Below are 18,629 nucleotides of genomic sequence, written 5' to 3' on the forward strand. Positions count from 1 at the left end.
AGGTTGCCTAAGAGTTTTCTATTACTGGAAATGGATATACTACTGAGTGTTCACAAATTTGGAAACATGTTAAAAAAAATCAAAAGAAAAAAGAAAAATAGTCCCTGAAGAAATAATCAAGGGAGAAAAAAAAGAGCTTTTAAAAGTTATAATCATAATTCTCAGAGAGATTTAAGAAAATATGGGTCCATAAAATAAGGATGCTGTGAGAAGAAAATAATTTGTGAGTAAGAACTAGCTTTTGGAAATTAAAAAATATAATTTCCTGAACTAAAATTTAGTAAGGAGCTAGAAGATAGAGTTGAGGACATTTCCCAGGATGAAAAACAAAAGGCAAAAATAGAAAAAATAGGGCTTCCCTGGTGGCGCAGTGGTTGAGAGCCCACCTGCCAATGCAGGAGACACAGGTTCATGCCCCGGTCTGGGAAGATCCCACATGCTGCAGAGCAGCTGGGCCCGTGAGCCATGGTCGCTAGGCCTGCGCGTCCAGAGCCTGTGCTCCGCAACGGGAGAGGCCACAACAGTGAGAGGCCCATGTACCGCAAAAAAAAAAAAAAAAAACAGAAAAAATATGAGAGAGAGGTAAGACACAGAGAGAGTCAATCTGAGAAGCCTCACATTTGACTGATAAGGCTCCAGCAAGAGAAGAGAAAAAAAGGATTATCAAAGACCCTGTACAAAACTTTATGCCAAAAAGAATTTATCTTCATTTTGAAAAATCCACAGAACGAGTGACAAAGACATAGACCTAGACATACCTTTATGAAATTTCAGAACTCGAAGATGAAGAAAAGATCTCAAAATCTCCTGGAAGGGGGAAAGGTATGCACTACCCTGCTTATCAGCAGCCCAAGTTTCTAGAAATCAATGGCACAAGCCCTTCAAATTTCCGAGGGAAAATGATTTTCACTTTAAAATTCTATACTCAAACTTTCAGTCAATATGAGGAGAAAATAAGGACATCATCAAGCATTCAAGGACACAGAAATTTCACTTAATCCATATATAAGAGTAACTTCTTTGCAAGTTACTTGAGGATGTACTCCAGCAAGATAAGGGAGTAATAAAGCAAAGAGAAATAAAAGAGGAATATTAAAAGGAAAATCCTAATATGATAACCCTGTAGCAATTGTAGAAATTGACCAGTCCAGATTAGAGCAAGAATATGGAGGCTTCTGGGAATGGGTGAGTGGTTTGCTATTGCCAGCTCCTACCAGCTCACAAGAGCCCATTGTTAATTTTCAGGAATGTTGCAAGTCAATTGTTTAAAACATTGTTATTAAAAATTAATGCCTAAAAAGGGGAGACCTTCAAGATGGTGGAAGAGTAAGATGTGGAGATCACTTTCCTCCCCTCAAATACATCAGAAACACATCTACATGTGGAACAACTCCTACAGAACACCTACTGAATGCGGGAAGAAGACCTCAGACTCCTCAAAAGGCAAGAAACCCCCCACATACCTGGGTAGAGCAAAAGAAAAAAGAAAAAACAGAGACAAAAGGATAGGGACAGGGCCTGCACCTCTGGGAGGGAGCTGTGAAGGAAGGAAAGTTTCCACACACTAGGAAGCCCCTTCACTGGTGGAGACGGGGAGTGGCGGAGGGGGAAAGCTTCAGCGTCACGGAGGAAAGCACGGCAATAGGGGTGTAGAGGGCAAAGCGGAGAGATTCCCGCACAGAGGATCGGTGCCGACCAGCACGCAACAACCTGAGAGGCTTGTCTGCTCACCCGCCAGGGGCGGGTCAGGGCTGAGAGCTGAGTCTCGGGCTTCGGAGGTCAGATCTCAGGGAGAGGACTGGGGTTGGCTGCGTGAACACAGCCTGAGGGGGGCTAGTGCACCACAGCTAGCTGGGAGGGAGTCCGGGAAAAAGTATGGACCTGCCTAAGAGGCAAGAGACCACTGTTTCGGGGTGCGTGAGGAGAGGGGATTCAGAGCACTGCCTAACTGAGCTCCAGAGACAGGCGCGAGCCACGGCTTTCAGCATAGACACACCACAGATGGGCATGAAACACTAAGGCTGCCGCTGCAGCCACCAAGAAGCCTGTGTGCAAGCACAGGTCACTATCCACACCTCCCCTCCCAGGAGCATGTGCAGCCTGCCACTGCCAGGGTCCCGTGATCCAGGGACAACTTCCCCAGGAGAACACACGGTGCGCCTCAGGCTGTTGCAACATCATGCCAGCCTCTGCTGTCGCAGGCTCGCCTGGCATTCCATACCCCTCCCTTCCCCTGGCCTGACTGAGCCAGAGCCCCCTAATCAACTGCTACTTTAACCCGGTCCTGTCTCAGCAAAGAACAGACACCCTCAGGTGACGTACATGCAGAGGTGGGGCCAAACCAAAGCAGAACCCCAGAAGCTGAGCGAACAAAGAAGAGAAAGGGAAATTTCTCCCAGCAGCCTCAGGAGCAGTGGATTAAATCTCCACAGTCAACTTGATGTACCCTGCATCTGTGGAACAACTGAATAGATAATGAATCATCCCAAAATTGAGGTGGTGGATTTTGGTAGCAAATGTAGACTTGGGATTTGCTTTCTGTGTCTAATTTGTTTCTGGTTTTATGTTTATCTTAATTTAGTATTTAGAGTTTATTATCATTGGTAGATTTGTTTATTGATTTGGTCGCTCTCTTCCTTTTTTTTTATACATAGATATATATTTTTTTCCTTTTTCTCTTTCTGTGAGTGTGTATGTGTATGCTTCTTTGTGTGATTTTTGTCTGTATAGCTTTGATTTTACCATTTGTCCTAGGGTTCTGTCTGTCCGCTTTTTTGTGTTTTTCTTTTTTAGTATAGTTTTTAGTGCTTGTTATCATTGGTGAATTTGTTTTTTAATTCCTTTTTAATTTTTAACAATTTTTTAAATTTTTTATTTTAATAACTTTATTTTAGTTTTTTATTTCATTTTTTCTCCCTTTTCTTCTGAGCTGCATGGCTGACAGGGTCTTGGTGCTCTGGCAGGATGTCAGGCCTGAGCCTCTGAGGTAGGAGAGCCAAATTCAAGACACTGGTCCACCAGAGACCTCCCGGCTCCACGTAATATCAAATGGCAAAAGCTCTCCCAGAGATCTCCATCTCAATGCTAAGACCCAGCTCCATTCAACGACCAGCAAGCTACAGTGCTGGACACCCTATGCCAAACAACTAGCAAGACAGGAACACAGCCCCATCCATTAGCAGAGAGGCTGGCTAAAATCATAAAGTCACAGACACCCCAAAACACACCACTGGACGCAGTCCTGCCCACCAGAAAGACAAGATCCAGCCTCGTCCACCAGAACACAGGCACCAGTCCCCTCCACCAGGAAGCCTACACAAATCACTGAACCAACCTTACCCACTGGGGGCAGACACCAAAAATAACAGGAATTATGAACCTGCAGGCTGAGAAAAGGAGACCCCAAACACAGTAAGTTAAACAAAATGAGAAGACAGAGAAATACGCAGCAGATGAAGGAGCAAGGTAAAAGCCCACCAGACTGGGGCTTCCCTGGTGGCACAGTGGTTGAGAGTCTGCCTGCCGATGCAGGGGACACGGGTTCATGCCCCGGTCCAGGAAGATCTCACATGCCGTGGAGCGGCTGGGTCCGTGAGCCATGGCCTCTGAGCCTGCACGTCTGAGGCCTGTGCTCCACAATGGGAGAAGCCACAACAGTGAAAGGCCCACGTACCGCAAAAAAAAAAAAAAAACCCCACCAGACCAAACAAATGAAGAGGAAATAGGCAGTCGACCTGAAAAAGAATTCAGAGTAATGATAGTAAACATGATCCAAACTCTTGGAAATAGAATGGAGAAAATACAAGAAAGGTTTAACCAGGACCTAGAAGAATTAAAGAGCAAGCAAACAATGAAGAACAACACAATAAATGAAATTAAAAATTCTCTGGAAGGGGGCTTCCCTGGTAGCACAGTGGTTGAGAGTCCTCCTGCCGATGCAGGGGACACGGGTTTGTGCCCCGGTCAGGGAGGATCCCACATGCCGTGAAGCAGCTGGGCCTGTGAGTCACGGCCGCTGGGCGTGCACGTCCGGAGCCTGTGCTCCACAACGGGAGAGGCCACAGCAGTGAGAGGCCCACGTACCGCAAAAAAATTCTCTAGAAGGAATCAATAGCAGAATAACTGAGGCAGAAGAACGGACAAGTGACCTGGAAGATAAAATAGTGGAAATAACTACGGCAGAACAGAATAAAGAAAAAAGAATGAAAAGAATTGAGGACAGTCTTAGACACCTCTGGGGCAACACTAAACACACCAACATTAGAATTATAGGGGTCCCAGAAGAAGAGAAAAAGAAAGGGACTGAGAAAACATTTGAAGAGACTATAGTTGAAAACTTCCCTAATATGGGAAAGGAAATAGTCAATCAAGTCCACAAAGCACAGAGAGTCCCATACAGGATAAAACCAAGGAGAAACAAACCAAGACACATATTAATCAAACTATCAAAAATTAAATACAAAGAAAAAATATTAAAAGCAGCAAGGGAAAAACAACAAATTACATACAAGGGAATCCCCATAAGGTTAACAGCTGATCTCTCAGCAGAAACTCTGCAAGCCAGAAGGGAGGGGCAAGACATACTGAAAGTGATGAAAGGGAAGAACCTACAACAAAGATTACTCTACCCAGCAAGGATCTTATTCAGATTTGACAGAGAAATTAAAACCTTTACAGACAAGCAAAGGTTAAGAGAATTCAGCACCACCAAACCAGCTTTAAAACAAATGCTAAAGGAACTTCTCAAGGCAGGAAGCACAAGACAAAGAAAAGAGCTACAAAAGCAAACCCAATATAATTAAGAAAATGGTAATAAGAATATACATTTTGATAATTACCTTAAATGTAAATGGATTAAATACTCTAACCAAAAGACATAGACTGGATGAATGGATACAAAAACAAGACCCATATATATGCTGTCTCCAAGAGACCCACTTCAGACCTAGAGACACATACAGACTGAAAGTGAAGGGATGGATAAAGATATTCCACGTAAAAAGAGATCAGAAGAAGGCTGGAGTAGCAATTCTCATATCGAAAAAATAGACTTTAAAATAAAGACTATTACAAGAGACTAAGAAGGATACTACATAATGATCAAGGGATCAATCCAAGAAGAAGATACAACAATTGTAAATATTTATGCATGCCACATAGGAGGACCTCAATACATAAGGTAAGTGCTAAGAGCCATAAAAGGGGAAATCGACAGTAACACAATCATAGTAGGGGATTTTAACACCCCACTTTCACCAATGGACAAATCATCCAAAATGAAAATAAATGATACATTAAACAAGATGGACCTAATTGATATTTACAGGACATTCCATCCAAAAACAACAGAATACACTTTCTTCTCAAGTGCTCATGGAAAATTCTCCAGGCAGGATAGATCATATCTTGGGTCACAAATCAAGCCTTGGTAAATTTAAGAAAATTGAAATCGTATCAAGTATCTTTTCCGACCACAACGCTATGAGACTAGATATCAATTACAGGAAAAGATCTGTAAAAAATACAAACACATGGAGGCTAAACAATACACTACTGAATAACGAAGAGCTCACTGAAGAAATCAAAGAGGAAATCAAAAAATACCTAGAAAAAAATGACAGTGAAAACACAACGACCAAAACCTATGGGATGCAGCAAAAGCAGTTCTAAGAGGAAAGTTTATAGCAATACAATCCTACCTCAAGAAACAAGAAACATCTCAAATAAACAACCTAGCCTTACACCTAAAGCAATTAGAGAAAGAAGAACAAAAATCCCCAAAGTGAACAGAAGGAAAGAAATCATAAAGATCTGATCAGAAATAAATGAGAAAGAAATGAAGGAAACAAGAGCAAAGATCAATAAAACTAAAAGCTGGTTCTTTGAGGAGATAAACAAAATTGTTAAACCATTAGCCAGCCTCATCAAGAAAAAAAGGGAGAAGACTCAAATCAATACAATTAGAAATGACAAAGGAGAAGTAACAACTGACACTGCAGAAATACAAAGGATCGTGAGAGATTTACTACAAGCAACTCTATGCCAGTAAAATGACAACCTGGAAGAAATGGACAAATTCTTAGAGAAGCACAACCTTCCAAGACTGAACCAGGAAGAAAAAGAAAATATAAACAGACCAATCACAAACACCGAAATTGAGACTGTGATTAAAAATCTTCCAACAAACAAAAGCCCAGGACCAGATGGCTTCACAGGTGAATTCTATCAAACATTTAGAGAAGAGATAACACCTATCCTTCTGAAATTCTTCCAAAATATAGCAGAGGGAGGAACACTCCCAAACTCATTCTATGAGGCCACCATCACTCTGATACCAAAAGCAAACAAAGATGTCACAAAGAAAGAAAACTACAGGCCAACATCACTGATGCACATGGATGCAAAAATCCTCAACAAAATATTAGCAAACAGAATCCAACAGCACATTAAAAGGATCATACACCATGATCAATTGGGGTTTATCCCAGGAATGCAAGGATTCTTCAATATATGCAAATCAATCAATGTGATACACCACATTAACAAATTTAAGGAGAAAAACCATATGATCATCTCAATAGATGCAGGAAAAGCTTTCGACAAAATTCAACACCAATTTATGATAAAAACCCTCCAGATAGTAGGCATAGAGTGAACTTACTTCAACATAATAAAGGCCATACATGACAAACCCACAGTCAACATCGTTCTCAATGGTGGAAAACTGAAACTATTTCCTCTAAGATCAGGGACAAGACAAGGTTGGCCACTCTCACCACTATTATTCAACATAGTTTTGGAAGTTTTAGCCACAGCAATCAGAGAAGAAAAAGAAACAAAAGGAATCCAAATCGGAAAAGAAGAGGTAAAACTCTCATTGTTTGCAGATGGCATTACACTGTACATAAAGAATCCTAAAGATGCTACCAGAAAACTACTAGAGCTAATCAATGAATTTGGTAAAGTAGCAGGATACAAAATTAATGCACAGAAATCGCTTGCATTCTTATACACTAATGATGAAAAATCTGAAAGAGAAATTAAAGAAACACTTCCATTTACCATTGCAACATAAAGAATAAACTACGTAAGAATAAACCTACCTAAGGAGACAAAAGACCTGTATGCAGAAAACTATAAGACACTAATGAAAGAAATTAAAGATGATAAAAACAGATGGAGAGATATACCATCTTCTTGGATTGGAAGAATCAACATTGTGAAAATGACTCTACTACCCAAAGCAATCTACAGATTCAATGCAATACTTATCAAACTGCCAATGGCATTTTTCACAGAACTGGAACAATAAATTTCACAATTTGTTTGGAAACACAGAAGACCCCGAATAGCCAAAGCAATCGTGAGAAAGAAAAATGCAGCTTGAAGAATCAGGCTCCCGGACTTCAGAATACACTACAAAGCTACAGTAATCAAGACAGTATGGTACTGGCACAAAAACAGAAATACAGATCAATGGAACAGGATAGAAAGCCCAGAGATAAATCCTCGCACATATGGTCACCTTATTTTTTATAAAGGAGGCAAGAATATACAATGGAGAAAAGAGAGCCTCTTCAATAAGTGGTGCTGGGAAAACTGGACAGGTACATGTAAAAGTATGAAATTAGAACACTCCCTAACACCATATACAAAAATAAACTCAAAATGCATTAAAGACCTAAATGTAAGGGTTCTATGGGTTGCAACTTTAAACTTCAATCTGTTAAAATTCATATTCTACCCTCTAAGAAGATTGTAACTAAGCAGGACCCTATGGGGCCTTCCCAGGGGCAAGCCATTGCCCCATATCCTCTGCTTTAGCTCCTCTCTGAAGTACCTAGATAACAGTATCTGGTGCACATTTTCTGAGTTGTTTTACAGATGTGAAAAACCCCCACCACATGGAAGTTGTTAACCACTTGATGACCATGAGCACATAGCCCCCAGGCCTCCTGGAGCCTGAGGATCAATAATGTTAACCCCTGTGACACCATCCTGTTACCTCACCATCAACCAATCAGAGAATTGGGCAGTAGCTGATCACATACCCTGCAACGTCACTCCCTCACCTGGCCTTCAAAAATACTTTGCTGGGGGCTTCCCTGGTGGCGCAGTGGTTGAGAGTCCACCTGCCGATGCAGGGAACACGGGTTCATGCCCCGGTCTGGGAAGATCCCACATGCCGAGGAGTGGCTGGGCCCATGAGCCATGGCCGCTGAGCCTGTGCGTCCGGAGCCTGTGCTCCGCAATGCAAGAGGCCACAGCAGTGAGAGGCCCGTGTACAGCAAAAAAAAAAAAAAAAGAAATATATGGTAAACTCTAAATAGACAGAAGTGCATGCTTGCACACCACCCACCACACACACACTCAACCCAAGCTCAGGATGGCTAAGATGAAAAAGACAGAAAATACCTTTGCTGAACCCTTTCAGGGAGTACAGGGTTTTTTGGGCATGAGCCACCCATCTCCTTCTATGGCCCTGCAATAAAGCTTTCCCTGCTCCAAACTCCAACGTTTCAGTTAGTTTGGCCTCACTGTGCGTCAGGCACACGAACTTATGTTCACTAGCAAGATGAGCTAGCCAAACATACATACGGAAAAATTGTAAGAGACATGCAAGTGGCCTGCAATCCTAATTTAGATTTATTACTTCTATGGGAGAATACACCAAAATTTGGTGCTAGTGATTATCGGTGCTAGCGGTAATAGTGATTATTAACTGTGCAAGACGTTTGCATACTTTGTCTCATTTGAGCCTCGCAAGACTGTAGGCTATAAATCATCACTCTCACTCTACCAATGGGAAAACTGGGGCTCAAAGAAATTCGACAATTGCCAAGTACACATTCCCTAACACCACCACTTGGAAGCCCAAAGCCCTCCCTGGGACACTGGATCAGACTTGTCCTCTTCCAGGTGAACAATTGCTCTGAGAACTAAAATACTGCCTGCCATATCAGTAAACAAAGGATGTTGCAGCCATCAAGCCATCACATTACAGCCCCCCAGATGGTGAGCCCTGAGGGAACTCAGGATGGAGACAAACAGGCTGCCCACTGCCAACCCCATCTAGCAGTCAGCTGCTGCAGCCACCCCCAACTGTGCAGTCTGAGGAAACTCAGGATGACAAAACACAGGATACTGGCTCCAGATAGCTGAGGTGCATGATAGCTGAGGAATGATTTCAGTGAGCCCACATGTTTGCATCTTCCCATACATAGAAAAGTAATAAATTCCTTGAGATATCTGGTTTTCTTTTATTAACAGTAATCTTTTGATATTCCAAATACCTGATCTTTTGTTGCAAAAACTCCTGTATACTCTGGCTCCCCACCCTTGCCTCTTTGGAGCAGTCTCTCAGAGTTATTTGAGACACTGACTCCCAGGCTTGAAGTCCTAAGACTGTCCACTGAACAAAGCGTAACTCTCAACTTTAAGTTATGCTTTTTTCTTTCAGTCGACAGCTCCATTATTATTTATGGGTTATCAGTCAGTGAACAACCGTAAAAGGAGTTGAAAATTGTATGTCCGATCACTATAATTCACATTAAGAAGTAAAGGCATTTTAATAAATTAATTTCTTAAATCTCTAGAATGTTGGAGGGGAGGGAAAGATTTTGTTTTGTTTGGGACATATATATGATGATTTGGGAGTGAGAAGCTGGTCAGGCGGTACCTTCCTGTTGCCCCTTAGCTACACTTCCACTCCATCACAGAAAGGCAGGAGTCAGGAACTTGTTCTCCCTTCTGAACACTTGTGAGTTCCAAGGACAAAGCCAAAACAGAAACACTTGAGACACTTCTCTTCCATTCTCCTTCCACCTTCTACTCCTTCTTCCCCTACCTCCACTCAGAGTTAAAAGTTAAAAAATTTTAAACTCTTGAGTAAATAGCTTGATAACATTTAGTGATGTTCATAATGTAAAATTACCAGGGACAATCTGTCAATCTGTATTTCCCAGAAATGTAACCTAACAAAAACATCTTAGCTCTCTCGTTCTTTTCCATAAAAAGAACATGGAGAAAAAACCAGATTAAATAAACTTGGGCTTATGCAGCTCTGTTTCATTTCATTAGCATTGAGGTCCCATAAAATTGACAAAAAAAAAACAGGCAAACATGGAAAAGTAATAATGTCAAATACATATTTAAAGTTGATTTATATTGAATCTTTTAAACACACTCTGAGTCTGCTGCCCTGAATCTCAAAGCCACAATGAATACCAACAGCATGAATTCACAAATAAGACACCAAATTTATTGAATTTACTCATGGGATAATCACCTGTCTTTCACTTCTAATTGTTAGAGACGGTTCTAAAACGTTGGTGCCCTATTGTTCATTCCAATGTTTAAGAAATATTTAAGACCATAATTAAGGAAGACAATTCACAAAAGAAGAAATACAAGATCAGATTGGCAATGAATTTTTAATGATAATAGCTTATAAGTATTTGTGATGTTGAGAAACCACAAACTCTTAAACACTCCAGGTAGAAATATGAACTGGAAAAACTAAAAAAAAAAAAGGGTAAAATAGCTACCACTGAGTACTTACCATGTGTTAGGTACTGTGCTAACTACTTTAAAACAATATATTTTCACATTATCTCTGTTTTATGGTTGAGGAAAATGATGCTCAAAAAGGGTTAAGTAACATATCCAAGAACACAAAGATAGTGGAAAACAACAACAACAGAGCTAGAATGCAATTTGGCAATGAATATTAAACATCTTTAAAATTTGTATATTTTTAGAGCCAGCAGTTCTTGGAGTTTATCATAAAGAAATAATTAGAGAAATATATAATTATATTTATACAACAATGTCCACCTTAAAATTATTTATAAAAAGGAGAAGTGGCAACAACCTAAAAGTCCAACAATAGCCAAATGGCTAGTTTCAGTGTATTGTGCATTGAAGCAATGGAATACTATATGGCTATTTTAAATGATGGTATAACTCTATACTTATTGAAATAGAAATCTAGTCCATGTTTAGTGGAAAAAGCAAAATACAGAGTAGTGTATACAGTACAACTTTATTAAAAACAGTGTAGGGGGGCTTCCCTGGTGGCGCAGTGGTTAAGAGTCCGCCTGCTGATGCAGGGGACACGGGTTCGTGCCCTGGTCCGGGAAGATCCCACATGCCGTGGAGTGGCTGGGCCGGTGAGCCATGAGCGCTGAGCCTGCGCGTCCGGAGTCTGTGCTCCGCTATAGGAGAGGTCACAGCGGTGAGAGGCCCACATGCCGCAAAAAAAAAAAAAAAAAAAATTGTGTAGGTATGGATGGTGACTAGACTTATTGTAGTCACCACTTTGCAGTGTATAAAATATCAAATCATTGTTATATATCTGAAACTTTTATATATCAATTATATCTCAATTTTTAAAAAAAGTCTATTAAACCATAAAAAATTAGCATAGGTATGAAAGAAACAAGAATATACTCCAGTATGTTAACTCATTATGTCTTGTGGTGGCATTTTGAGTGATTTATTTTGTTTACTCACATATTTTAAAATAATTCTACAACAAAAATGAACTACCTATGTAAACATTTGTTTAAAACGTCACAAGAGAACTTTAATACACTGCTCATGGGAATGTAAAACAATACTACCACTTTGGAAAACTGTTCAAGAGTTTCTTATAAAATTAAGCATACACCTGCAATATGACCCTGGCATTCTACTCCTAGGTGTGTACCTAAGAGAAATGAAAGTGTATATTTACACAAAGACTTGTGACAAATGTTCAAAATAGCTTTATTAACAATAGCCCCAAACTGAAGACAATTCAAATATTCATCAACAGGTGAATGAATAAACAAAATGTAGTACATCCATACAATGGAATACTACTCGGCACCAAAATGAATGAAATACTGATATGCCTGTATACACAACACAGATAAACCTCACATTCATTATACTGAGTAAAAGAAGCCAGACACAAAAGAGCACACATTGCATCATGTTATTCACATAAAATACACAAGACTGCAAACTAATTTATAGTGACAAAAAAAAGATCAGTGACTGCCTGAGGCCAGGAGCAGGAGGAATAGACTACAGAGAGACATGAGAAAATCTGGGGTGGAGGGTGATGATGGAAATGTTCTGTATCTTGATTATGTTGTTTTAAAGGTATATATAGAATCCATTAAACTGTACCCTTTAAAAGAATGCAGCTTTTTTTTTTTTTTTTGCGGTACGCGGGCCTCTCACTGTTGTGGCCTCTCCCACTGCGGAGCACAGGCTCCGGACGCGCAGGCCCAGCGGCCATGGCTCACGGGCCCAGCCACTCCATGGCATGTGGGATTTTCCCGGACCAGGGCACGAACCCGTGTCCCCTGCATCGGCAGGCAGACTCTCAACCACTGCGCCACCAGGGAAGCCCCCAAGAATGCAGCTTACTGTACATACATAATACTTCAATAAAGTTAAGTTTTTAAAAAGTTTACAGGAGCTTAATTCTTCAGAATATATATATAATTTTTTCCTAAACTCTGTATACAGGAATTTCAGGTCACCAGATTGGTTTTAAACTTAATAGTAATAACAACAATTGCAGGTAACGTTTATAATATTCCAGAAACTATCCTATCAATATTCTAATTCTGTTTTCACAGAAAGACAGAAATCCACCCTAAAATTCACATGTAATCTCAAGGGACCCCAAATAGCCAAAACAACCTTGAAAAAGAATAGCAAAGTCAGAGATTTCACACTTCCTGATTTCAAAACTTATTACAAAGTCAGTAATCAAAATAGTGTGGTACTTGCATAAAGATACACACGAAGAACAATGGAATAAAATAGAGTCCAGAAAAAAAAAAGCCTTGCATTTATGGCCAAATGAGTTTTGACAGGAGTGCCAACACCATTCAACACCATTGAAACAAATGGTGCTGGGAAAATTGAATATTCACATGCAAAAGAATGAAGTTGAACCTTTATACACCACACACAGCATATGTAAAAATTAACTCAAAATAGATCAAAGAACTAAATATTGAAAACACAGGTGAAAACCTTCATGACATTGATTTGGAGGTCAAGAATGATATCTTGGATATGATACTAAAAGCACATGCAACAAAAGAAAAAATAAATTAGACTACATCAAAATATAAAACTTCTGTACATCAAGGAACACAGTAAACAAAGTGAAAAAGCAACCCACATAATGAAAGAATTTGTAAATCATGTATTTGATAATAGACTAATAGAATATATAAAGAATTCCAACAACTCAACAACAAAACCCAATTTCAAAATGGGCAAAGGACTTCAACAGACATTTCTCCAAAGAAGATATGCAAATAGCCAATATGCACATGAAAAGATGTTCAACATCACTTATCACCTTAAGTTAAAAGTAATAACCAACTGTTCCCATTTATTATTTTTATTTATTTATTTTTGGCTGTGTTGGGTCTTCGTTTCTGTGTGAGAGCTTTCTCTAGTTGCAGCAAGCGGGACCCACTCTTCATCACGGTGTGTGGGCCTCTCACTATCACGGCCTCTCTTGTTGCGGAGCACAGGCTCCAGACACGCAGGCTCAGTAGTGTGGCTCACGGGCCTAGTCGCTCCGCGGCATGTGGGATCTTCCCAGACCAGGGCTTGAACCCGTGTCCCCTGCATTGGCAGGCAGACTCTCAACCACTGTGTCACCAGGGAAGCCCTCCCATTTATTATTAGTTAGGTTCAAAACCTAATAGCAATACTTTGTGTGGTGTTCAACAGATTACACTGTGTCTCTTGAAAATGTAAGTTCACTGGAATGCCTGGAGCACCTCAGCAAACAGTTTGGGAACCATGGATATAGATAATCACTAAGAATAGAGAAGAAATATATAGTGAGGTTAAATACAACAACTCAAACTAAATTACATTCAAGGTTTTAGACTTGTCTAAAAACTGTGAGGTTTTTTAAAAGGTGTAGTCACCATTTTAATAGTTCTATCATAATATGGGAAATCTTATCACTATAATATTAAACTGTGTTGCTCAGTCTTTGCCTTTGCCCTCCAAGTCATAAACTGAAATATTCTATTTTCTTCTTCAAAATGTGCTTGATGCAGATTTCTATTCTACAAGACATAGTTTCAGAAAGAAGCCATTGATTGAGCTAGTATTAAATGCACTCAGATTTAAATTTAAATTTAGTTTACAATTTAGATTCAAAAGTCCCTGGGCTATAGTTTCAGCTGTGACCAGAAATGATATCTGTTACTTCTAGGCAAAGTCAATTAAGAAACGGGCATGCCTTCACCACCTTTTCTTAGCCTGCTGGTTTGATGCAGAGAACTCTGATAGCAGATAGCAGAGTCACAATATGGAAGAAGCCTGGGTCTCTAAATGAGCTCTAGAATAGACATCTGCTGATGAGGAACACCCACATTACACTGCTATATTGGCAAGAAATGTACTTCTATTTTGTTAAGCCACTGAAACTTTGGAGTTGGTCTCTTTTTTTTTTTTTACTTTGCCCACAAAATGTCTTGTGGAAATTTTATTATGTAGAGTGTGAAATGAATTGTCAGTCCAATAAAAACAACAGTTTTTTTAAAAAAACAACATGCATAACATTTTCCAATTGCCTTTTTTAATAGTTAGACATTTCAAGCATTATAAGGAAAATAAGGAGAAAAACCCCAGACACTTCAGTAACTTCAGTATATCTCAAATGGAATGTCCCCCAGGTCAACTGAAAAATGCAAGAAAAAATAGCTTCAATTCCATTTTTCTTTTAAAAATACATGTTATCTGTACAAGATACACTACAGTAAACACTGGAAATCATATTATCCCTTTTATTAAATCAAAATTATTTAATTCATATTGTGGTTAATGCTAGATTTATTTATTCATCTAGTTAATTTGACAAATATTAAGAAAATATTTAAAAGAAAAAAGCAAAACACACCTTGGAATTTAAAAAGTTACTACATTTTTATGCAATTTAATGTTCCATAGTGTTTGTTAAAAGTTATATTGAATTTATTTTTAATATTAAAAATAACAGCATTTATATTTCTGAGAAAATAGAGAAAGGTTTTTTTGTTTTGTTTTTAAAACAAGCTTGGAGGTCTTAGATACACAATTGCAATCGGTAGGTAATGGAGACATGATAAAACGTCTGCTAAACACACAAACACATTTTTATATTATTACCCCTTTAGAACTCTAGAAATTATACAAACCCTATAAAATGCCCCCTCCCCAACACTGTTGGACAGCAATACAATTATCTGTCTCAATTCAGAATTCACATAATTAATTATAATACATAATAGTTCAGTTTTTTTAAAAATGCAATAAAACCAGACAGCCAAGATACAAGAAATTAGAAGTAAAACATTTAATGAATTTACACATTTAAGAATATTTAAATACTGTTTAAAATTTTTTTTAAAGAATTTGTTACAAGCCACCTAAGACTTCCAAGCCACTTTCTGTTGCAACAGAAAAAACTGTAAATAAAAAGACATGCAAACAAAACAAAACAAAAACACACCATGTTGAAATGTCACTGCTCTGCGGCACATTCTGGTGCCCGAATTTGCAGGTATTGCTCCAAAAAGAATCCCAGAGCTTACACATTTGAAGTAACAAACAAAAATAACAAAACAAAAATTATCAGCAATTTTTAGTAACTGATTTTCCCGATTTTTAGAAAAATTCTGTTAATCTAGTGTTTCACAGAACAAAACAAAGGCTCTTCATCAAAAGGTTTGCACATCTAAAAACCCCTGTTACAAATAGGTTTTGCTCACAATGGTTTGGGGGCGGGTGGGGAAAGGGAGCTGCAGGCCACTGTCCTACTGCTCCTGGCTGTGGGCCTGAGCTTGCCCTAATGTTTGCCCGTAGAATGCGACCTGCTGTCTGTAATACTCCGCCCCGGCCATTGTGTAGTCCGGCGGGCAGCTGGCCTGAGGAGCGGCGCTGGCAGCGTGACTCTGTTTTTTGTAATAGTCTTCCCAGGCCTTGCTGTAGTAGGGCTGGCTGCTCTGCGGCTGGCTCTGCTGGCTTGGAACCTGCTGTGTGGGCTGCTGCCACGCCTGGTAGGTGCTGCCCCAGCCCTGGGTCAGGAACTCCGGAGGACCACTCACAGGCGCGCTGTGAGGGCTTCCGTTCACTTTAGCGGCCATGTTTGGGAAGCACCTTGAGCTCCTTGGAGGAAAGGTGTTCAGATGCAGCGCAGCAGGTGGCTGGCTGAAGGGGCCCTGTGCATAATCTCCGGGCGCTCCGAGACTGGCACCGCCAACTTTCTCATCTATGAGATGTCTGGCCAGCTCAATCTGTTGAGGAACTCCCCTGATGGTGAATATTCGCAGGTTGGGGTCCGTGTTGGGAGGGTGATTCCGCTGAAGCTCCACGTGTGCTCCTGACTGCTGGTTTATGCTTTTGATGTCCTCACCCCCTTTGCCTATGACGAGGCCGCACTTATCTGCCAGCACTGTGTAGGTTATCTCCTGGATGCCACCAGGGGTTCCCACGCTCCAGTCACCGCGACCATGGCCTCTTCCTCTGGCTACCGCCAGGCCTCCGAAGCCATCTCTTTCCTGAGCTGTAAGAATAAGCTCGTTGATGACATGTGCTGCATGCTGGCATCGCTCTGGGGGGTCCCATGACCTGTGCAGCTCTCTCTGGACTAATAACCATCACCTGGTTTGAACTGAATTCTCACACCGGCATCATTCTGGATCTTTTTGATCATTTCCCCATTTCTTCCTATTACAATCCCAACTGCAAACTTAGGGACAGACACCTCTATACTGCCTCCTCCCATTTGGGAGCTGAAATCACCATGTACACCTCGAAAATCAACTTGGTCTTTTTCTCGGATGATCTCTAATACCATTTCTCTTGCATGCTGTACTTTAAATGGGTCTCTGGTGATGCGAAGAGGCTTGTCTGCTCCCGTGGGCAATGGGCCGTCCTGGATCATGACCATCTTCACACCTGTCCGCTCCTGCAACTGCTTTATTGTCTCGCCTCCCTTGCCGATGACCAGCCCCACTTTAGACGCAGGGATGAGAATCTCCTGGATCGTGCTGTTGCCATCTATGTCATTATGAAAGCCAGGTCCATTCTGACAGTGGTCCACGATCTGTCCCAGGAGCTGTTTGGCTTGTTCAATACTTTCTGGGGTTCCGGTAAGTACACAGGGCCTCTCTGGAATCCCAGAACTCTCTGAGGCAATCTGAATTTTGCAACCAGATTCTGCCTGAATGCGTGAAATCTGCTCACCTCCCCAACCGACAATAAATCCAACCATTTTATCAGGCACTTTGAATTATTCTGTTATTACTGCCCTTTGATGTAACAAGGCCCCTAACTGGTTACCTACTCCATCATCCAAGGGCTGTTTTTGTACTCCATAGCCATACACTGAGGGGTCCACTAGAGGTGTGGAATTATTCAAGTGAGGAATTGAATCAATTTTAGCAGCAATCTGCTGGACCCGGTGCAAAGCGTCCACGAAGCCCTCAGCCTTCATCCCCACCGGAGCGCTCTGCCCCTGCACCAGCTCTGCCATTACCACCCCCGCTGCCGCTGCCACTCGGCTCTCCCGTCAGGCCTCCCGCTCCACTTGGGGACCTGTAGCCGGAAAGTGGAGTTGGTCTCTTACACCAATTAATACACTCCAAACTAAGGCCCATTTCTAATATAATTGAGACTGCTTTTCAAGTATTACTATTAAGTATGACACATGTAAAACTTCCTTTGATACATCCTTTTCATCACCTTGAGTAAATTCCTCATATTCCTAGGTTGCTAAGAGATTTTGTAAGCAAGTGTATATGCTTATTGAATGTCATTTTGTCAAGAACTGTGAAGGGAACAGAAGCAAGAAGAACTATAGTCCTGCAACCTATGGAACGAAAACCACATTCACAGAAAGACAGACAAAATAAAAAGGCAGAGGACTATGTAACAGATGAAGGAACAAGATAAAACCCCAGAAAAACAACTAAATGAAGTGGAGATAGGCAACCTTCCAGAAAAAGAATTCAGAATAATGATAGTGAAGATGATACAGGACCTCGGAAAAAGAATGGAGGCAAAGATCAAGAAGATGCAAGAAATGTTTAACAAAGACCTAGAAGAAATAAAGAACAAACAGAGAGGAACAATACAATAACTGAAATGAAAAATACACTAGAAGGAATGAATAGCAGAATAACTGAGGCAGAAGAACAGATAAGTGACCTGGAAGAACAGAATAAAGAAAAAAAATGAAAGCAAATGAAGACAACCAAGATTATGCTTCCCAGGAAGGATTTCATTCAGATTCCACGGAGAAATCAAAACCTTTACAGATAAGCAACAGCTAAGAATTCAGCACCACAAAACTAGCTCTACAACAAAGTCTAAAGGAACTTCTCTAAATGGGAAACACAAGACAAGAAAAGGACCTACAGGGCTTCCCTGGTGGTGCAGTGGTTAAGAATCTGCCTGCCAATGCAGGGGACATGGGTTCGAGCCCTACTCCGGGAAGATCCCACATGCTGCAGAGCAACTAAGCCCATGTCCCACAACTACTGAGCCTGTGCTCTAGAGCCTGTGAGCCACAACTACTGAGCCCATGTGCCACAACTACTGAAGCCCGTGCA

At 40.7% G+C, this 18,629-nt stretch overlaps 1 pseudogene; it reads right to left on the minus strand.

Moving 5' to 3' along the window:
* Nucleotides 1-15,830: 15,830 nt before the first annotated feature.
* On the minus strand, nt 15,831-17,551 carry LOC136124294 (far upstream element-binding protein 3 pseudogene; annotated as a pseudogene).
* Nucleotides 17,552-18,629: the final 1,078 nt, after the last annotated feature.

The sequence above is a fragment of the Phocoena phocoena genome, chromosome 6 (genome assembly GCF_963924675.1).
Source record: "Phocoena phocoena chromosome 6, mPhoPho1.1, whole genome shotgun sequence".
In the NCBI taxonomy this organism is placed as follows: Eukaryota; Metazoa; Chordata; class Mammalia; order Artiodactyla; family Phocoenidae; genus Phocoena; species Phocoena phocoena.